Source organism: Orycteropus afer, unplaced genomic scaffold (assembly GCF_000298275.1).
Source record: "Orycteropus afer afer isolate SDZICR_OR568_19922 unplaced genomic scaffold, OryAfe1.0 scaffold00193, whole genome shotgun sequence".
Lineage (NCBI taxonomy): Eukaryota > Metazoa > Chordata > Mammalia > Tubulidentata > Orycteropodidae > Orycteropus > Orycteropus afer.
The window spans coordinates 361,036-382,886 of record NW_006921780.1 but is presented as its reverse complement, the minus strand read 5'-3'; the positions used below and the strand labels follow the sequence as shown (position 1 = coordinate 382,886).

The 21,851-nt window shown below is 40.2% G+C and overlaps 1 pseudogene; it reads left to right on the top strand.

Annotated features, from left to right (window-relative positions):
- Positions 1-21,851, top strand: part of LOC122150651 — a 54,337-nt pseudogene that overhangs the window by 26,902 nt on the left and 5,584 nt on the right.

Below are 21,851 nucleotides of genomic sequence, written 5' to 3'. Positions count from 1 at the left end.
TTCAAGTCCATTGTAAGGCCCTAGGTCAGCAGAGCATGGCAGGCTGCTGAACAACTAATGGCTGCATGTAGGGTCCAAGCATGCTGTAAGCTAGAGACTATCCCCAAGGCTTCTCTTTATATACAGGAAGCAGACCATATCCCCAAGGCAGCTACTCAGCTGCTCACAGTAGATTCCACCATGGAGTTGATTACCAGTCTCATCATGGGGAATACTACATCCAGCGGCCCAGCCACTCAACCAGGCCTAGCCAAGTTGACATACAAACTTAACTACCACAAGACTCATACTGGATATAGTTAAAATATGGTTCAACATTAAAATATGGTTCAAAAACAATCAATATAATCTACCACATAAATAACACAAAGGAAAAGAACCATGTGACCATATCAATCCATGTAAAAAAGGCTAATGACAAAATCCAACATCCGTATCTGATAAAAATGCTCAGCAAAATAGAAATGAAGGGGAAATTCCTAGCAGAAGTAAGAGCATATATACAAAACCAATTAAATGGGAAAGAGCTAGTCTCTTTAGCAAATAGTGCTGGCAAAACTGGATATCATTTCCAGAAAAATGAAACAACATCCACATTTTACACCATATACAATAAAACATTCAAGATGGATCAAAAAACAACAAACCAAATTCACTGCCATCAAGTCGATTCGACCCATAGCACCCTTCCTTGGGTTTCCAAGGCAGTATCTCTACAGAAGTAGATTGCCCAGTCTTCCTTCCAAGGAGTGGCTGGTGGGTTTGAACTGCCAGCCATCTGGTTTGCAGTCAAATGCCTTAGGCACTATGCCATAGAGCTCCCAGGGAAATACTAAAACAAAAAAGATCATAAAAAAAGAGACATAGGGGCAATCGTAGGGGGCCCTAACACATGGCATAAATACACTATCAAACATAATTAAAAATGCATAAAACAGTAGAAGACGAACTAGATGCCTAGGTCCTCCTAAAAATTAGACACTTATGTGCATCAAAAAAATTTCACCAAAAGAATAAAAAGAGAAACCACAGATTGACAAAAAAAAAAATGTTGACAATAACATATTGGAGAAGGGACTAATCACAAAAATTTATACAAAACTTTAACATCTCTAAAACAAAAAAGACAAACAATCCAATTAAAAATGGGCAGAGGATATGAACAGACACTTCACCAAAGAAGACATTCCAGCAGCCAATAAATACATGAAGAGATGCTTGTGATCATGAGCCTTAGAGAGGTACAAATTAAAACAGAAATGAGACATCATCTTACCTCAGCATTAACAGCAAAGTTCCAAAAAAGAGAAAACAACAAATGCTGGTGAGGGTCATACAATGCTGGTGGGGTGTAAAACTGTGCAACCACTGTGGAAAATGGTACGGTGCTTCCTTAAAAACTTGGAAATAGAAATACTATGTGATCTAACAACATCACTACTAAGTATGTATTCTAGAGAAAAAAGAGCCATGACACTAACAGATATGTGCATACTCATGATAATGATATATATAATGCATTATTCACAATACCAAAAAGATGAAAACCTAAATGTCCATCAATGGATGAAAAGATGAACAAACTATGATACATACACACAATAGAATATTACGCAACATTAAAGAATAACAATGAATCTTCAAAACACCTCATAACAGGATGAACCTAGAGAACATTATGCTGAGTGAAATTGTTGTTGTTGTTAAGTGCCGTCGAGTCGTTTCTGACTCATAGCGACCCCATGCACAGCAGAACGAAACACTGCCTGATCCCGCGCCAGCCCCACAATCCCCGCCATACTTGAACCCATCATCTCAGCCACCGTATCAATCCATCTTCTTGAAGGCCTCCCCCTCCCCCGTCGACCCTCCACCCTACCAAGTATGACATCCTTAATTAGTCAATCATAAATGGACAAATAATGCATAAGATGACTATTCTAAAAATTCAAGAAAATGTTTTCAACAAAATAATTCTTTGACAGTTACCAGGGATGGGAGGGGCAGGGAGGGTAAATCACAAACTACACACCAGACATATTAACTTAGGCGAAGCGGAGGCAATACACAATAAAGGAAAGGTCAGCACAAAATGACCAAAGCAAAGGAAAACGTTGGAAGGAGCACAAGAGTTAAACGCAATGGAGGTAAATACTATTACACACACAATCCTGAAATAACTGTAATAACAATAATCTATGAGTGGACATATAGATAGACCAGAAGCTGAACAAGGGTGGGAATGCAAATGGGACTACACCCACGAATACATATTGGTTTGATAGAATATCTACTTATGCGTTTAGATGTGCTACAAATATATCCATGAATATAGTAGAGCACACAGAGGGCAAAGTTTTGAAAACTTCTCAGCCATGAGCAACACCTTGAGTGAATGAATCACAGGCGCAGGGGCTCATGACTATAGTCTGGGGGGGGGGGAACCAAGATCAATTGATATAACATAATCCACAAAGAAATTGTTCTACATCCTTTGATGAGTAGCAACTGGGGTCTTAAAAGCTTATGAGTGGCTTTATTGTTGTTGTTATCAGGTACCATGGAGTCAGTTTCAACTCATAGCCACCCTATGTACAACAGAACAAAACACTGCCTGTCCCTGCACATCCTCATAATTGTTGCCAAGTGTGAGCCCATCATTGCAGCTGCTGTATCAATCCATCTCGTTGAGGGTCTTCCACTTTTTCACTGACCCTCTACTTTATCTAGCATGATGATATCCTTCTCCAGGGAATGGTTCCTTCTGACCGTATAACCGAAGTACATGAGACATGGTCTGGTCACTCTTGCTTCTAGGAAGCATTCTGGCTGTACTTCCTCCAAGAATGATGTGTTCATTCTTCTAGCAGTCCATGGTACATTCAATATTCTTTTCCAACCCCACAATTCAAATGCATCGATTCTTCTGCCATCTTCTTTACTCATTGTGCAGCTCTCACATGCAAATAAGGCTACTGAAAAGACCATGGCTGGGGACAGGCGCACTTTAGTCCTCAAAGTAACATCTTTGCTCTTAAACACTATAAAGGGGTCACTTGCAGCAGATTTGTCCAATGCAATACATCATATGATTTCTTGATTGCTGCTTCCACCAGCATTGATTGTGGATCCAAGTAAAATGAAAATCTTGACTACTTCAATCTTTTCTCCATTTGTCATGATGTTGAATATTAGTCCAGTTCTGAGGATCTTTGTTTCCTTTATGTTGAGGCATAATCCATACTGAAGGTTGTAGTCTTTGATCTTCATCAGTAAGTGCTTCAAGTCATCTTCACTTTCAGCAAGCAAGGTTGTGCCATCTGCATATTGCAGGTTGTTAATGAGTCTTCCTTCAATCCTGATGTCATGTCCTTCTTCATATAGTCCAAATTCTCAGATTATTTGCTTATCATACAGATTAAGTAAGTAAAGTGAAAGGATACTACCCTGACACAAACCTTTCTTGATTTTAAACCATTCAGTATCCTCTTATTCCGTTTGAATGATTGTCTCTTGGTCTATGTACAGGTTCCTCATGAGCACAATTAAGTGTTCTAGAATTCCCATTTTTCACAATGTTATCCATAACTTGTTATGATCCACACAGTTGAATGCTTTTGCATAGTCAACAAAACACAGGTAATTATCTTCCTGGTATTCTTTGCTTTCAGCTAAAATTCATCTGACATCAGCAAGGATATCTCTGGTTCCAAGCCCTCTTCTGGATCCAGCTTGAATTTCTGACAATTACTTGTCTATGTACTACCGCATTATCTTCAGCAAAATTTTGTTTGCATTTGATGTTAATGACACGGTTCAATAATTTCTGCATTCTGTTAGATAATCTTTCTTCCATCTTTCTTTGGAAGTGGCACAAATAGGGATCTCTTCCAGTTGTTTGGCTAGGAAGCTGTCTTGCAAATTTGTTGACATAAACAGGTGAGCACCTCCAGTGCTGCATCTATTTTTGGAAATATCTCAATTATTTTTTTCCCAATTCCTTCAGTGAAGCTTAGACTTCTTCCTTCACTACCATTGATTCTTGATCATCTGCTACCTCCTGAAATGTTTGAACAATCAACCAATTCTTTTTGGTAAAATGACTGTGTATTCTTTCCGTCTTCTTTTGGTGTTTCCTGAATCATTCCATATTTTGCCCATAGAATATTTCAATATTGCAACTCGAGGCTTGAATTGTTTCCTCAACTCTTTCAGCTTGAAAAATGCCAAGTGTGTTCTTCCCTTTTGGTTTTCTAACTCCAGATCTTTGCATAGTTAAGTATAATATTTTCCTTTGTCCACTCAAGATGCTCTTTAAAATCTTCTGTTCAGATTATATCCTTCATTTCTTCTGTCACTCTAGCTACTTTCCATTCAACAGTACTGTCAAAGTCTCTTCTGACATCCACTTTGTTCTCCTCTTCCTTTCTTGTCTTTCTAATGACCTTTTGCTTTCCTCATGTAAGTCATCCCACAACTCACCTGGTCTTCATGATCTCATTCCATAACTCATCTGGTCTTTGGTCACTGGTGTTTGGTGCATCAAATCTATTCTTCAGATGATCTCTAAATTCAAGTAGGATATACTCAAGGTCAAAGAGCTCTGGTGGCTTAGTGCCTAAGTCATTTTACTGCTAACCAGAAGGTTGGCCGTTCAAACCCACCTGCCACTTCACAGAAGGAAGACTAGGCAATTCACTTCAGTAAAGATTCACCACCTTAGAAACCCAAAGGAGTTTCCTATTAGTTGAAACTGACTCGATGGCATTGAGGGTTTTTTTTTTTTTTGCATACTCAAGGTCATATTTTGGGTCTCAAGCTCTTATTTCAATCTTCTTCAGCTTCAGCTTAAACTTGAATAAGAACAATTGATGGTCTGTTCCACAGTTGGCCTCTGGCCCTGTTCTGACTGGTGATACTGAGCTTTTCTATTGTCTGTTTCCACAGATAGAGTCAATTTGATTCCTGTGTATTCTATCTGGGGAGATCCATGTGTATATTTTCTGTTTATGTAGTTTATAAAAGGCATTTGCAATGAATAAGTTGGTCTTGCAAAATTCCACCATGTGTTGTCTGGCATAATTTCTGTCACCAAAACCATATTTTCCAACTACTAATGCTTCTTCTTTGTTTTCAATTTCTGTGTTCCAATCACCAATAATTATCAATACATCTTGATTGCATGTTCAGTCAATTTCAGATTACAGAAGTTAGTAAAAATCTTAAATTTCTTCATTTTTGGCTTTGGTAGTAGGTGTTTAAATCTGAATATTTTGTGGTTGGTGCTTAAATCTGAATAATAGTAGTGTTAGTTGGTCTTCCTTGTTGTGTTGTTGTTATGTGCCGTCAAGTCGGACCCGACTCATAGAGACTCCTTGGGTTTCGAGGCAGTATCACTATGGAAGTAGATTGCCCCACCTTCCTTTCTAGGAGTGGCTGGTGAGTTTGAACTGCTAGCCTTCTGGTTAGCAGTCAAGTGCCTTAGGCACTATGATACCAGAGCTCCTAGGTCTTCCTCGTAGGCATATGGATATTATCCTATCATAGAAACCATTGTATTTCAAGGTAGGTCTTGAAGTGTCATTTCTCTTCAATCTGTCATTCCCAGCACAGTAGATCATATGATTGTCTGATTCAAATGGCCAGTACAAGCCATTCCAGCTCACTTGTTGTTGTTAGGTGCTATCGAGTCATCTCCGGCTCATAGTGAGCCCATGTACAGCAGAATGAAACACTACCCAGTCCTGTGCCAGCCCCATGATCTTTGCTATACCAGAGTCCATTGTTGCAGTCATTGTGTCAATCCATCTTGTTGAGGGCCTTCCCCTTTTTGTTGTCACTCCACTAGTAGTCCAGCTCACTAGTGTCTAGGATATCTAGATGCTAGTAGTCCAACTGGGAGCTCTGGTAGCATAGTGCCTAAGGCATTTGACTGCTAACCAGAAGGCTGGCGGTTCAAACCCACCAGCCAGCCACTCTTCAGAAGGAAGGTTGGGCAATCTACTTCTGTAGAGATACTGCCTCAGAAACCCAAGTAGGGGTTGCTATGAGTTGATGCAACAGCAGCGAGTTTGGCTTATTTATTTTTTAGTAGTCCAGCTCACTAGTATCTAGGATATCTGTCTTTGTGTGTTCTATTTAATTTTTTACAACTTCCAGTTTTCCTAGATTCATACTCCACACATTCCTCATTCTGATTATTAATGGATGTTTGCAGCTCTTTCTTCTCATTTTGAGTCATGACCCATCAGCAAACAAAAGTCCCAAAAGCTTTACTCTATCCACATCATTAAAGTTGACTCTACTTTGAGGAAGCAGCTCTTCTCTGGTTGTGTTTTGAGTGCTTTCCAACCTGAGGGCCTCATCTTCTGGCACTATATCAGATAATATTTCCTTGCTATTCATAAAGTTTTCAGTGGCCAATTTTTCAGAAGTGGACCTGGCCACAACAGTACAACAAACTGACATATATCTGACATACCCAACACCTTGAGGGAATGAACCACTGGGCCTAAGGGCTCAAGAAGTTGTAAAAATTTCAGGGAATATCAAGGTCAATTGGCACAACATAGTCCACAAGATAATCATCTACATCCTACTTTGGTGAGTAGCGACTAGGTTCTTAAAAGGTGAATAGCCATCTAAGGTGAAACTATTGGCCTCTTCCCATCCAAAGCAAAGAAGAGTGAAGAAAATCAAAGATGTATGGAAGTAATTCATCCAAAAACTAATGGATCATGTGAACCTTAGCCTCCATAACCCTGACACAAGAAAAACTAGGTAGTGCGCAGCTACTGCTACCAACTTCTCTGAAAGGGATCACATTAGAATGTCCTAGATAGAGCAGAAGAAAAATGTGGAACAAAATTTTTAAAAAAAGTTCAGGCTCACTAGTCAAACAGAGACTGGCAGAACCCTGGAGAGTATGACTTTTAGTCACTCTTCAAGTCTGGAACTGAATTCACCCCTGTGGCTCAACTTTTAGCCAAATGTTGTTGTTGTCATTAGGTGCTGTTGAGTCATCTCTGACTCATAACAACTTTGTGCACAGCAGAACGAACACTTCCCAGTCCTGTGCCAGTCTCATGATACTTGCTATACCTGAGCCCATCGTTGCAGCCACTGTGTCAATCCACCTCGTTGAGGGTCTTCCCCTTTTTCATTGACCCTCCATTTTACCAAGCATGATATCCTTCTCCAGGGAATGGTTCCTTCTGTCAACATAACCAAAGCAGGTGAGATGAAGTCTGGCCATTCTTGCTTCAAAGAAGCGTTCTGGCTCCACTTCTCCCAGAACAGATCTGTTAGTCCTTTTAGCAATCCATGGTACTCTTAGCATTCTTCTCAATTCATACATTAGACAGGCCTGTAAGGTAAACAATAATAGTAGTAAGGTACAAACTCCCTAGAACAATCAACTGTTTAACATCAAAAGGGCAGAATTTGCCTAAGGACAAAGTTCCAAATGGAGGACGGGATAGAAAAGAAGGAAGACAAAAAATGGGAAATACAGTGAGGAAATGGGATGAGTGATGTTACATTGTGGGAAGCACAATTAATGACATGAAACAAAATGCAAATGAATTGTTGAATACAAAACTGATTTGCTCTGTAAACCTCCACCCAAATCACAATAAAAAGTTAAAATAACTTGAATTATTCCATAATTTTAAAAATTGTTTGAGAATTATAGAATTTTTAATGTTTATTTTTTATATATTAAAAGTCTAAAATTTTGTACTTCTTACATTGTCACTAATATCATTATTAGTATCCTTCAGCATAAAACCTAAATATTGTCCTTGGTAGTCAAGCAATTGCCTATTAAATCAGAGTATATGTGCTCCATGATGAAAGTTTGTAAACAAAGCCACAGCTTGAGTATCAATAATGAAGACATTTATGTCAGTGACTTCAATACAACAAAAACAATATTTAACTTATCTAAACTTTTTAAGGGAGCTCTGGTAGCCTAGTGCCTAAGGCACTTGACTGCTAACCAGAAGGGTCATGGTTCAAACCCATCAGTCACTCCTCGGAAGGAAGATGGGGCAATCTACTTCCGTAGTGATACTGCCTTGGAAATCCAAGGAGGGGTCACTATGAGTCGGGTCCGACTTGACGGCACATAACAACAACAACCACAAACTATTTAAACTTTTAAACAGTGGTTGCAAGCAAACTTTTTTTTTTGCCATTGTTTGAATATCTTATATGTCATAAACATAAAGTTTCATTTGCTCATTAAATTCATTTATTCAATCAACAAAAATAATTCCAGAAACAAAGAAACAAAAGCTATAATTTCAACTTCCCTTTGATCTATAATCAACTAATACATATTTCAGCTCTGAACTTATGCAGAATAATCTGTTCCAATGTCATAAGGGATACAAAAATGTTGGTAGAATATTATATCAATTATAAAGTGCTTTCTTATTCATGGTTGTAAAATAATAACCAAACCAAAATACCAAACTTACTGCTATCCAGTTGATTCCAACTTATAGCAATTCCCATTAGGTTTCCATGGCTATAAAGCTTTACGGAAGCAAACTGCCTCATATTTCTTCCAAGAAGTAGCTTATTGGCTTGAATCACTGAACTTTTGGTCAACAGCCAAATGCCTTAACCATTACAACACAAAAACTCACTGCCATTGAGTTGATTCGACTCATAGCGACCCCTCCTTGGGTCTGAGGTGGTATCTCTACAGAAGTAGATTGCCCAATTTTTCTTCCAAGGAGTGGCTGATAGGTTTGAATCAGTAGCCTTCTGGTTAGCAGTCAAATGCTTTAGGCACTACACCAGTAACAGTTGCTATTAATTGAGATTTCTTTATATCATTATAGAATTAATACATATATCAATATCAACATTCCCTTAAAGTGGATATTGTGTTTACCTCCTTCTTACCAGTGTTGGAACTGAGGCCTAAGGTAGCTAAGTATTTGACCAAAGTCACACAACTATTAAAAGTTGGAGTTAAGATTTGAATCCAGGTCCTTGAGATTCTACAGCTCATATTCTCAAGTACTGTTTAATACCCTCACACCTCATGGGACAAATAAAGGCAACTGAGGAATGACAGAATGATCACAGGGCTTGGAGACAAAGAACTTGGGTGGCTACTTGGTACTCTTTATGCTCCCACGACGTCTTGTGCCTATGACCACTGTGGCCCTTATCACATTGATTCATTTTTTATTTTAAGTATGTCCTTTGCACTGTCTTGCAAGCACCTTTCAGAAAGAAGATATATTTTATTAATCTTTTTATTCCTCTAAAATCATGGAAATTGCCTGGATTATAGTTATTATTCAATGCAAACACTAGTATAGAATAGGAAAAAATTGACATTCATAGGAAGGGCAAGTGTTAGTTGTTTATTCATTTACGTCATGAAGGTGCTGATCATGATGGTGATGATGATGGTAACTGTCTTCCACCTTTGTCTGTGCTGTTCTGAGTCCCCAAATGATATCCTTTGAACTCTGATGTTACTTCCACTGGGGAGCTTCTCTGAGTCCTCAGAACTGGGTCTAATGTACCTCCTACTAGACTATCAGAGCACTTTCACTCTATATTTAATTTCCTGTTCACTTTCTGTTTCCCCAACTACAATAATAGTTCATCAAATTTTGCTTACTACTAAACCCCCAGCACCAGGCATTATGTCTGACATATGGTTTAAAATCAATATATATACATATATAGAGAGAGATTTCTGCAGCAAATTTTAGATTCTAGGACCTTAAGTAAAAAAATTTTATGGTCCTTTTTTCCAGGATGAACATGCTGGGGCTATAATTTACCTCTCAGTTTGTCTCCTACTCAGATCAAAGGCTGTGGTTTCCCTTGAGACAGGTGAGTCAGTATATTTTCATATAGGTAGGATAAGGTATGGGCTGTCTAGTGACGGAAATGCTGCATCAGACAGAAAGATGGCCAGCTGGAGGTGGCCTAGCAGGAAGCATCAGAGGTCAGAGGAGGGCATTTCTGCATTGAGTGAGAAACTGTCCAATTCTGGAGTGATTCAGGTTCATCTTCAGATTATGTCCATCTCAACTGGACTGCAGCCTTGTCTGGTGTCTGATACCAGGGAGAAAAAGTTGTGATTTCCTTGGAAAACAAAGGCTGGAGAGTTCTGGAAATATTTCAGCAGAAGCCTTGAGAAGCCATTCACATCAGAATGCCAGAACAGCACTTAAATTGTTGTTGTTAGGTGTCGAGTCGTCTCTGACTCATAATGACCCTATCCACAGCAGAATGAAACACTACCCGGTTTTGTGCCAGCCTTATGATCCCTGCTATACCGGAGCCCATTGTTGCAGCCACTATGTCTATCCATCTCGTTGAGGGCCTTCCCCTTCTTCATTGACCCTCCACTTTACTAAGCATGACATCCTTCTCCAGGGAATGGTTCCTTCTGAAAACATGACAAAAGTAGGTGAGATGAAGTCTGGCCATTCCTACTTCCAAGGAGCATTATGGCTGCACTTCTTCCAGGACAGATTTGTTAGTCCTTTTAGCAGACCATCGTACTCTTAGTATTCTTCTTCAACACCACAATTCAAAAGCATCAACTCTTCTTTGGTCTCCCTTATTCATTGTCCAGCTCTTGCATGCATAAGAGGGGATTGAAAATACCATGGCTTGGGTTAGGTGCACCATAGTGTTCAAGGAGACATCTTTGCTCTTCACCACTTGAAAGAGGTCTTTTGCAGCAGATTTGCCCAATGTAATATGTCGTCTAACATCTTGACTGTCATTTCCATTGGTGTTGATTGTAGAACCAAGTAATATGAAATCCTTGACAACTTCAATCTTCTCTCCATCCACCACAAAGCTGTTTACTGGACCAGCTGTGATGATTTTTGTTTTATTTATATTGAGGTATAATCCATAGTGAAGACTAGAGTCTTTAATCTTCATCAGTAAGTGCTTCAAGTCATCCTCACTTTCAGCAAGCAATGTTGTGTCATCTGTGTATCACAGGTTGCTAATGAGTTTTCCTCCAATCCTGGTGCCAAGTTCTTCTTCATATAATTCAGGTTCTCAGATTATTTGCTCAGCATACAGATTGAATAAGTATGATGAAAGGATACAACCCTGAATCACTCCCTTCTTGGTTTTAAACCATGCATTATTCTTCTTGTTCTGTTCAAACGATAGTCTCCTGGGCTATGTACAGGTTTCTCATGAGCACAATTAAAAGTTCTGGAATTCCCATTTTTTCTGAATGTTATTCACAATTTGTTATGATTCACACAAGTGAATGTTTTTGCATAGTCAATAAAACATAAGTAAACAATCCTATTCAATACTAACTTTCATCACCAGGATTCAGATTAAGAAAGAAACATTTTAGGAAAGATTCTTCCACTTTCCCCTCTCACTTCATTTATGCAACCAGTTACACTCAGAGAAGTCCTCCACTGAACTCACTCCTTGGGACTGGTGTGGACATGGCCTGTTTTGGATCTGGATTAAATTGGCTCATCTCCTGGAGAACTCCTCCTCCTTCAAGTCCTAGAGTAGACACCCCTGTTGCTGTGGGTGTCCCTGCTGCTACTTGGTACATCAGGTGGGAAGACCTCTGTTAACTGAGAAATCTGGACATTTCCATGAGCCAAAGATCTCTTCTCTGGGCTTTTCTTTTTTCACAGATTTACTTCTAGCTCAGAATAGCAGAAAATGAACAAAGAAGAAGAATATTGATTTAACAGTAAGAGGAAAAAATAAAATTGATTTCTAAAATGTGTTCCTCATTCACTTTTGTTTCTAACTGCCTACAGAACATTCTCCATATCCCCAAAATAGGCTGTATTTTGTTCATATATATATTTACAAAAAAAAAAAAAACTCATTTAATGGCCTCCTTAATCACAGATCCTGAAGACCCAGAGTACAAGATGAACTTTGTCCCTAGTGAATGGATTATGTCCTAATTCTACCTATGAGGTAGAAATGGCCTTCTGCTGAGAATAGTTATTTCTTTCTCTGTATTCTAAAATCAAACCTTCTCTGATGTTTGCAGAAAGCATGAGAAGAGAAGAAATAGGATAAAAGTTTCCCTTTGATATTTTTCCTCCTGCTTTTGTACTTCTTGTCAGTATTTGTCTAAGTGAGGCCCTGATTTCCTAGAAGCTCAAGCTAGGGAATTAAAGGACAGTCAGTTGTTCATACATTAAATATTTATTAAGCATGTTTGTCTAGTTCCCAGCTGCATCCTCAGACCGTAACACAGGGAAGAGTGATTAGTGTGACTGGCACATCACAGGAACTCAGTAAATAGTGAATGAATGGATAATTAACATAGCATAGGACTAGACTCCACTAAGACAGAGACATAGAGGACACAGCCTCCACCCTCAAGAGCTGTCATTGATTAAGAAGTCAAAGCCAAAATGCAAGATTATTTGACAGGCAATACAAGAAAAATATTATGCAATGAGTCTTAGGATAAGGTGTGGTGATAATAATAAGTTTTTACAGTACTCAAAAGACTCTTGTAAGAATATTCCATGCATTAATGTATCTGATCCTCCAACAACCAATGAGCTGAACTATTAAAACTCCCAGTATACAGAAGGCATAATGAAGGCAGCTCCTAATGAAGGCATATAGGTTTCAGCATTTGCCTAGGGTTTATTTAGCTAGTAAAGTGGCTGAGTCAGGATTCAAACAGATTATTTGACATAAACCCTTACTGTGTGTCTAGTTATGAGTTCCAAATAAGCTGCTATGATGATAAGTGCTCTAAATCAAAAGAATGAGGCTACTGCAGCCCAGAGGCACCTGGAAAGGTTTCACAGAAGAGGTGGGCTTTTATCTTTACCTTGGTGCACAGGTGTGACTTTGCTGAAGGAAAAGAATATTCTAGGTTAAACTAGTGGAGTGAGCTCTCAGAAGTAGCCATAATCATATAAAACAATCACAACCATTTATCGAGGACTTAGTTATTTAACTCATTACAACATTACAGCCTGTGTGGTTGCTTTCATGGTACCCATTTCACAGGTGAGAGAATTGAGACTTAACAGTTTATGCAGTTTGCCAAGAGTCACACAGCTAAAATTCAAAGCTGTTTCTGTCTGAGTCTACAGACTGAGCATTTGGCCTTTGTGTTATCCTGTTTCTCAGGGGTGGGTGGAATTAAACTTTGTTTTTAATGGCTGTAAGATAATGGAGGGGAAAATAAAATACAGAGAATGACTTATATCAGTGACTAGATCGGGTTAATCTCAGAACCCATTGACTCAGTCCCAACCTCCTAAAGGCTCTGACAAGGTGTCCCTTCTCCTGCTACAGGGCCATGTGCACAGATAGGGGCAGTTTACTCTGACCATCAAGGAACCTAACTGCATACATCAAAGGAAGGAAGTTCTCCCTTCCCTTCAGTGTCAGACCTACTGCCCAAGTCCCCTCAACTGCCCCCCAGGACCATGAGAAGTGGGGATTTTCATTCTCTTCATGAGAAACAGAACCCACTGGGTGCATGGTTCCAGCAGGACATAACAGACTAACATAAATAAATTCTGGGGGTTATGATTTACAACAACATCTTGTGTAAGAAATCAATATCTAGTCCATCATGTTCTCACAGTTATCTACTGTGACAGCAAGTGCTCTCCAAACCAAACTCACTGCCATGGAGTTGGATCTGACTCATAGCAACCCCTCCTTGGGTTTCCAAGGCAGTATCACTATGGAAGCAGATTGCCCAACCTTCCTTCTGAGAGCAAGTATTCTAGGATGAATATATACATTTCCCCAAGTATAAGAAACAGTGAAAGTGCAGGACACTTTCTCCTAAACCTCTAAAGAGAGAAATGGAAAATAAATAAATAAATAAATTCTGCAGAGACACGACCCTAGCTAAGGTTTCTCACCAATGTTTTATGTTAGCAAACGGAACATCTCACTTCTTCATCTCAAATATGCATTCAGGTTACTCTTATGGTTTTTGCCCCAAAAATAATGGGAAAGTGTTTTCTTTATAGTTGGGTACAACTAAAGGACCTATTGGGGCAGTTCTTTCAGAAAAAAAAAATATTTAAAGTCTCAACCTTTAAAAAAAAAATAATAATTTGGACGCTCTTTCACTGTAGATGGTCTGCCTTATCTAAGAATAAAGAGTGCCAAGAAGAAGACACATTTAGAGATTCTACTTAAAATTTTATAGTAAATGCACTTTTCCAAAAAGATTTTACTTCTGAGAAATAAAATAATGAAAATGAAAATAATTTTTGATTTATACTTCACAGAATTTAGATGACCATAGGCAATTTGTAGAACAAAGAATGAATCAAATATTGATTTTGTTTATGTCTTTATAACTGCCACAGCTTCAAGCATCAAAACTTAAAGAAAATGGAGTAAAGAGAGAATAGGGAGCCTGAATTGTAAAAGAGCTCTCCCAAATTGGTTTCACTCTTTCATCAGGAAAGAAAACCCTTTCCCAGAATCTTCACCCTTTTGCCCACCCTCAGCGTCATTCCTCTGATATCTCTTTACCTAGGACTGGATTGTTTAACTGGGAATGTTGTTGTTGTTGTTGCTATTTGCCGTCAAGTCAGACCCGACTCATAGCAACCCCTCCTTGGGTTTCCGAGGCAGTATCACTATGGAAGTAGATTGCCCCATCTTCCTTCCTCACTTTTTCAAACGTGTTTGTGGATAACAGTCTAAACAGAGGGCATTGGGACTAACTTCTCAGTGCCTTTTCCATGTTACTGATGGACAGCTCTTATCTACTACACTTGTCAGTGGTTTTGTGAGCCATCAGAGCAGTTGCCCCTATGACTTTTACCAACTTCATGAGTTATTGCATCTTAGCAGAATCTGATATATCACTTTGCAATTCAATTTTCATTGAATGCTTAACCTACCAAAGCACTGAACTTTGACCAGGCTAGATAGTAGCATTAAGTGGTGAAGAATGTGAATAATTTGTGTTACTAATTCTCACAGCCTCAAAACAACAAACTAAAAAAAAAAAAAAGAACACTCAGATAAACAAAATAAAATAAAGCCTCAGTAATAGCTTCTCCAGCTTCTATCCAACAGTGTTTCAAAAGATCTTAGGGCCCGATTTCATGCAAGACCCATATTTTTTGTAACAAGAGTGGAATGTTTGAGGTTTGGGGAATTAGGAGTACCTATCTCCCTGCACTTATACTCTTTGAAGCTAACCGAATGTAATTTTCTATTCAGACAACAGCCTATTCGTGTCTCATATCTACTTCCACTTTTGGTCAACAAAAATATAGCTTGAACTCTTTTCCCAGCATGCTTGTCCTGAAAATTCCTACACTCCTTCCATCTTCTACAATCTCTACCCTACCACGTGCCCATCCCCCACAAAGGTTCTCTTAGACAAGCATATGTAACAAAATGAACTTAGGCAGGAATCCAGAAGGGGTGAGATTCCTGATTACTTACCTAAGTACCTGGCCCACTGGAAAAGGTAAGAGGACTTGTGAGTCTCCCATGATTGTTCTTTGATGATGAATAAGTCCTTCTGGGGTTGCCTTTTGAAAGGTCTATCTGCTCCTATGAACTACTGAGTACCCATTGTCCTTTGAGGTGAGGTGAGCTCAGCTGGACAGACCTACAACCTAAGGAAATAGCAATCTTCCCCAAGGCCCATCTTACAAATTCTCCAAACCAAACTCCTCTAGTCTATCTTACATGAATCACTGTGCTAGGACTGCAACACCTCCACCTCACACTTTTCTCCTCTGCAACTACTCCCAAGCCTATGATTTCCTTCCATCCTCCATGGACTCCAATCATCCAAGGAGAGACAGTGCTTTTGACTGGCAGTGGATCTGACTTATACTCACCATGGAAAACAACATGATACAGCAATGAGAGAAACCCTAGGAAACATCCTCAAGGTTTGTATTTCTGGTGAGTACAGATACCAAATGGAGGTCTCACCCTTCAGTAACCATGTGCACTTGCACTTTTATTCAGCTGAGAAAGAAGATGACTTGGTTAAAACTTTAGAAATGGTTTTGGTTCATCTCAGCTTCCCAAAGTTTCCAAGAATAGGTATCCTTCATTCCAGTCTAACCTTGACCTCAGATACTTTCCATTCTGCATTCTCTCTCATTGTCTACAAATGTTTTTCAAACTGGCTATTTAAACTTGAGCTTAAACACATATTTATTCAACAAGCATTGTTGAACACCTGTATAATTAAGGAAATGAGTTAGTTTTAGGGGATACAAGTATGACATTGACTTTGATCCTTCCCTCAAGGACTTCTCAAGGTTAAGCATTCAGCTGCTAACTGAAAAGTTAGCAATTCAAACTCACACAGTGGCATCATGAGAAAAAAAATGGTGATCTGCTCCCATAAAGATTACAACCAAGAAAACCCTATGGGGCAGTTCAACTCTGTAACATGAGTCACTGAGTCACTATGAGTTGAGAATTGACTCAGCACACTTAACAACAACAAGGCAGATTTTTTTTTTTAAACAATAAACAGCATAGCTTGTTGCTGTTTTGCCATTGACTGGATTCTGACTCATGGTAACCCCATGTGTTACAGAGTAGACATGAGCCCCATAGGTTTTCTTGGCTGTAATCATTACAGAAGCAAATTTCCATGCCTTTCTTCCACAGCAAAGCTGAGTGGGGTCAAACCACCAACCTTGTAATTAGTAGTCAAGTGTAGACCACTTATATCATTCAGGGACCTAAGGGAGAAATTACACACATATAAATGTATTGAGTATAAGTAAGAAGTACCATAAAAGAAAAGTTCAGAGGTGTTCTCTAGTACTATTCTAATAGAAAAAGCCACAAATATATGGCTTTAACAAATAGGAGTTATTCTTTAACAGTTTTGGAAGCTAGAAGTCTGAATTCAAAGTGCCAGCTCTAAGGGATGGGTGAAGACCCCTCAACCTTCAGCTTCAATTCTGCCTCTTGATCCTGGCCCACTGGAGCTGGAGGTGTCTCTTAACTCAGGCAGCTGCTGGCTGCTGAGGCTGATGAGCCCAAGGTCAGTAAGTAAAATGACACAATCCCAAGATTATCAAGCAACATGGTAGGTCACTAGTTCAAGTCCAGAAACAGTCCCAAGATTGGCAGACAATGCAGCACCAATTTACTTATGACCTGGCCACATGCAGGGTCCAAGTGTGCCAAAAAGCCGAAGACCTTTGGTGGCATAGTGCCTAAGGCATTTGACTGCAAACCAGAAGGCTGGCAGTTCAAACCCACCAGCCACTCCTCAGAAGGAAGCTTGGGCAATCTACTATCATAGTGATGTTGTTGTTGTTACATGCCATTGAGTTAGACCCTACTCATAGTGACCCTTCCTTGGGTTTTTGAAGCAGTATCCCTACGGAAGTAGATTGCCCAACCTTCCTTCCGAGGAGTGGCTGGTGGATTTGAACTGCCAGCCTTCTGGTTAGCAGTCAAGTGCCACCTCAGAAACCCAAGGAGTCAGATGACTCCTATGAGTCAGATCCAACTCGATGGCAGTGAGTTTGAGAAGCAGACCACATCCCTAAGGCAGCTACTCAGCTACTCACATTAGATTCCACCATGGAGTTTATTACCAGTCTCATCATTGGGAATACTACATCCAGCATTCCAGCCACACAAAACCAGGCCCAGCCAGGTTGACATATAACCTTAACTATCATGGGTGGCAAATCTCCAATGTCAAGTCTATCATCCCCATCTCTCCTAGCATCTGTCTCTCCTTTATTCCTTTTTTTTTTTTTTTTTTCCCAGTCTCTTCTTATCCAGTTTTAGCTTGTTTTGACAATAGTTTGGATCACCAACACCAGCATTGCTATATAGGAATTGGCATTCATTGTAGTCATCTAAGTGGGAGTGGACAGAGTTAACCTCTAAATTAGGAGTCCCTGAATGGTGGTGCTCATTTACTAACAAAAGGTTGGAGGTCTGAATCCACCTAGAAGCCCTTGGAAAAAGGCCTGAAGATCTATTTCCTAAAAATCAACCATTATCAATTCTATGTAGCACATTTCTACTCTGACACACATGGGTCATCATGAGTCAGGGTCAACTCAATGGCAACTGGTTTTTGTCCTCTAATTAGGAGTTGAAGATCATGAGAATTTCCATAGTGGGCCACATTCACTGTTCCTTGAACCTAGACCTGTGCTTGTATCTCTGACAAGATGCCTGCACAGCTGCACAACATACTCAATGCAGTATATAGATTTATTTGAAAGCTACTTCTTTGATAGCTCCTGCTCTGAGATTTGGTGAGCAGGTTATTGTTCATCTTTGCAATGCCCTGCAATGTCAGGGGTTTTGATTACATCTCTCCTCTCAGCTTTTTCTCTTCACATTAGAATCTTTATATTTTGAATCTGTCCTTGAATAATTGAATCGATGTCTTTGTTAATTCAAAACACTCAAAGGAAGATAAAAGGAGTGCCCTGAATGACGATACCTTGTTTCTGTGTTGTTCCCAGCCTCCCTCATCCTGCAGGCCCCACACTCTGTTTGAAGGTGACACACTAGTTCTGAGATGCCAGAAATGGGGAAAAGAGAAGCTGATGGCTGTGTAATACTTCTGGAAAGGAAACATGCTTTCTAATTTTAATGAAAGCTTGCCTTCTTTGATTCCACAAACAAGTTCAAATGAAAGTCGCCATTGTCAATGCATTGGTTATAAAGACAAAAAAATATTCACTTTAATCAACTTTAAAATTATCTAAATTCAAGATAAACCTTTAATTTCATATAGATTTTCTTATTAAAGTCAGAGTGGGGATACGGTGTGTGTCAGGAGGGAATCTATAGATTGACATGAAACTTTGGATAGATGAGAGGCATAAGAGAAAGTGAAGTGATTGGATTTAAATAAACATGGGGAAGAAAAAAATAAAAAGTGATGGAAGGATCTGGCAAGGTGTCTGAAGTTTGCTAGGGCTGAAAGTCCAAGCTGGGCTTTGGTAAAGCTCTAACTATGTTCAGCCTGAGAACTTGATTTACCTTTTCTCTCCAGAGCTCTTTCCACTTTTGGAACTGAAAGCTACAACCTTCTAGCCAACCAAGGGGAACCCTGTCAACCTAAGCTGTCAAACACAGCTTCATCCAGAGCAGTTGGGCACTCCACTTCATTTCATCTTCCTCAGAGACAATGAGATCATTCTGTCAAACTAGAGCAGGTCCCAGAACTCCGGGTCCCAACTGTCTGGAGAGAGGAGTCAGAATGGTACTGGTGTGAGGCCAGAACAGTGACTCTCAGTGCAAAAATGAAGTCTCCTACTCCAGATCGAGTGCAGAGTGAATGCTGGGAGTAGAGATGTCAGGGGCTGCTTCTTCTTCTTCTCTGCCCCTGTTTGCTCCTTTTTGCCCTGTGGAAGTGGAAACAGCAATAGAGATGGGCTTCAGTGAAGTACTGTAATAAAATAAATTTAGGTTTCATTTCCATCTCTATTTCTCTAAAAATTCAGTCTATTTTTGAAAGTCTATCACCTCTACTGATTCATGAAGCTCAGTACCAGAGCTGGGCGGGGGTGGAGGTAAGGGAATGGAACAAGGCATCCTCCTACTGAGGTGCAGATTCTAGAAAGCCAGATCCTGGGGCTACCTGTTTAGAATGCAAACATCTACTTCCTCATTAAGAGGAGCTCTGATAGCATAGTGCCTAAGGCACTTGACTGCTCACCAGAAGGCTGGCGGTTCAAACCCACCAGCCACTCTTCAGAAGGAAGGTTGGGCAATCCTACTTCTGTAGTGATACTGCCTCAGAAACCCAAGTCGGGGCCGACTCGATGGCAAACAACAACAACAACTTCTTCATTATCAGTAGCAACAAACAATGCTGGTGTCTGTGATATGCAAAGCAGAAGAGCAGGATATGCACACGTGCAGAGGTAAATAAACTAGGTACCAGCTTGTCTTAGGGACAAAAGCTGGATTCCAGAAATAGCTGTGATCCATCCAGCTCAGTGCCATGATGGCCCTAATTGCTATTACTCACCCCTCAAAATACATCAGACAACAACCTGTTTTGTTTGTTATTTAGTTGCTGACCAGTTGACTCTGAGTCATGACAACCTGATGTACAATGGAAAAAAATCATTGCTTGGTTCTGAACCATCTTCTCATCTACCAGCACTATTAAAAAAAAAAAAAAACTCACTGTCATCAACTCCGTTCCAACTCATAACAACCACTCCTTGGGTTTCCGAGGCAGTATCACTATGGAAGTAGATTACTGTCTTCCTTCTGAGGAGTGGCTGGTGGGTTTGAATCCCATCCTTTTGGTTAGCAGTAAAATGCCTTAGGCAATGCACCACCAGAGCTCCTACCAGCACCATACCAGACAATATTCTGCTGTGATCCATGAGGTTTTCATTTGCTAATTTTTGGAAGTAGATTTTCAGGCCTTTCTTCCTAGTCAATGTTGCTAAGTCCAATGGAAGTTTGCAAAAGGGACATGGAGGCAGCATCTTCTGACCTTCTCTAACTTCACAAGAGGGAGACAGAATCACCACCAGCAGCCCAAGGTTTATTCTTATGAGGCCAAACATGCTGCCACCTTCCAAACCTTTTTACCAATTCTAACGCCAACCATCCCTCCCACTGCACTCACTACTTCTCTGCTGGTTGGATAATCCATCGCAAGGCCACATAGAATTTACAAACAATACTCACAACTATTGGGTTTATTCGGGAAGTAACAGGTTACAGCTCAGGTTCAGGAATGTTCTCAGGACACAATTCTTTGGTTGGGACAGTCTCCCCTGTGCTATGAAATAAGACATGCCTCTCTGTCCCTTGGCCTCTTGGCCTGGTCTCTGCCTTGCTTGGACAAGTGTTCCAAAGCTTTTAGCTCTGCCGATAGGTATACCTAGGTGCACCCTACTCTGCCAGCAAGGCTGCTGCCCAAAGACACTCAGCTTCCTTGCTCCATGGGCCAGCAAGCCCGCCACTCTGGCTTGTGCCTTTTGGTTCCCTGCCACTGCCTTTCAGCCAGTGTCTCTGCCAAAGAGATCCAGCACAGAGAAGCTAGGTCCAAGGACATGCTCCACTCCACTCTACCTCCAGCTATTCTCTCGTGATGGCAGTGAGATCCCCCCATTTTAGATAGCCAATTTCTAAATTGCCCAACCCTGTCAAACTATGTTCCTTTCTCTGAAGATAAACATGTTCGTTTCTCTGAAGAATCTTCTGTTCCTATTGGAACTTTGAGCATCTGCATCCATAAACAAAGTCTAGTCCAGAGCAAGCCATCAGATTCCAGCAATTTACGTCATAATATCAAACATCTTTCTGTTCATTTGGTAGGGTTCTGGTCAGCTCAGCCCTGTCCATCCAAGCTACATTATGGGTACTAGCTGCAAGCTTGGGAGTTCACACTCCTCTCTTCACTTCAGACCAGCCAGCACCTTTTCTCTCTCATCCCTAGCCCTCAATTCAATGCCGGTAAGCTCAGGAGTCCACTCAGCTCATTGTACTTCAGACCACCTAGCCCATCCTCTCATGTTTTTTCATTGTTACACCTCCCCAACTTCTAATCATCAAATGGACACAGGTGGTCACATGTAAGCTGTATACAAGGCTATCTACTTTAGAAGGAAGGCTATCTACTCTCTGTATACAAGGCTATCTACTCGCTGGCTTCCTTTAACTTCCAGTACTGGAAGAAAGTACCGGAGAAAGGGGATAAAACCCAGGAAGCCAAAGAGAAGAGCAATCAGTGGAAGGGATTAGGTGAGGAGGGGAAACTCAGGGACACCCAAAGAAGCAGGCCAGAAGAGCAGGAGAAAGGGGATTAAAAGACAGGAAGACAGACAGAGGAACAGTCAGCCACAGGGACCCAGTTGGGGGGGATA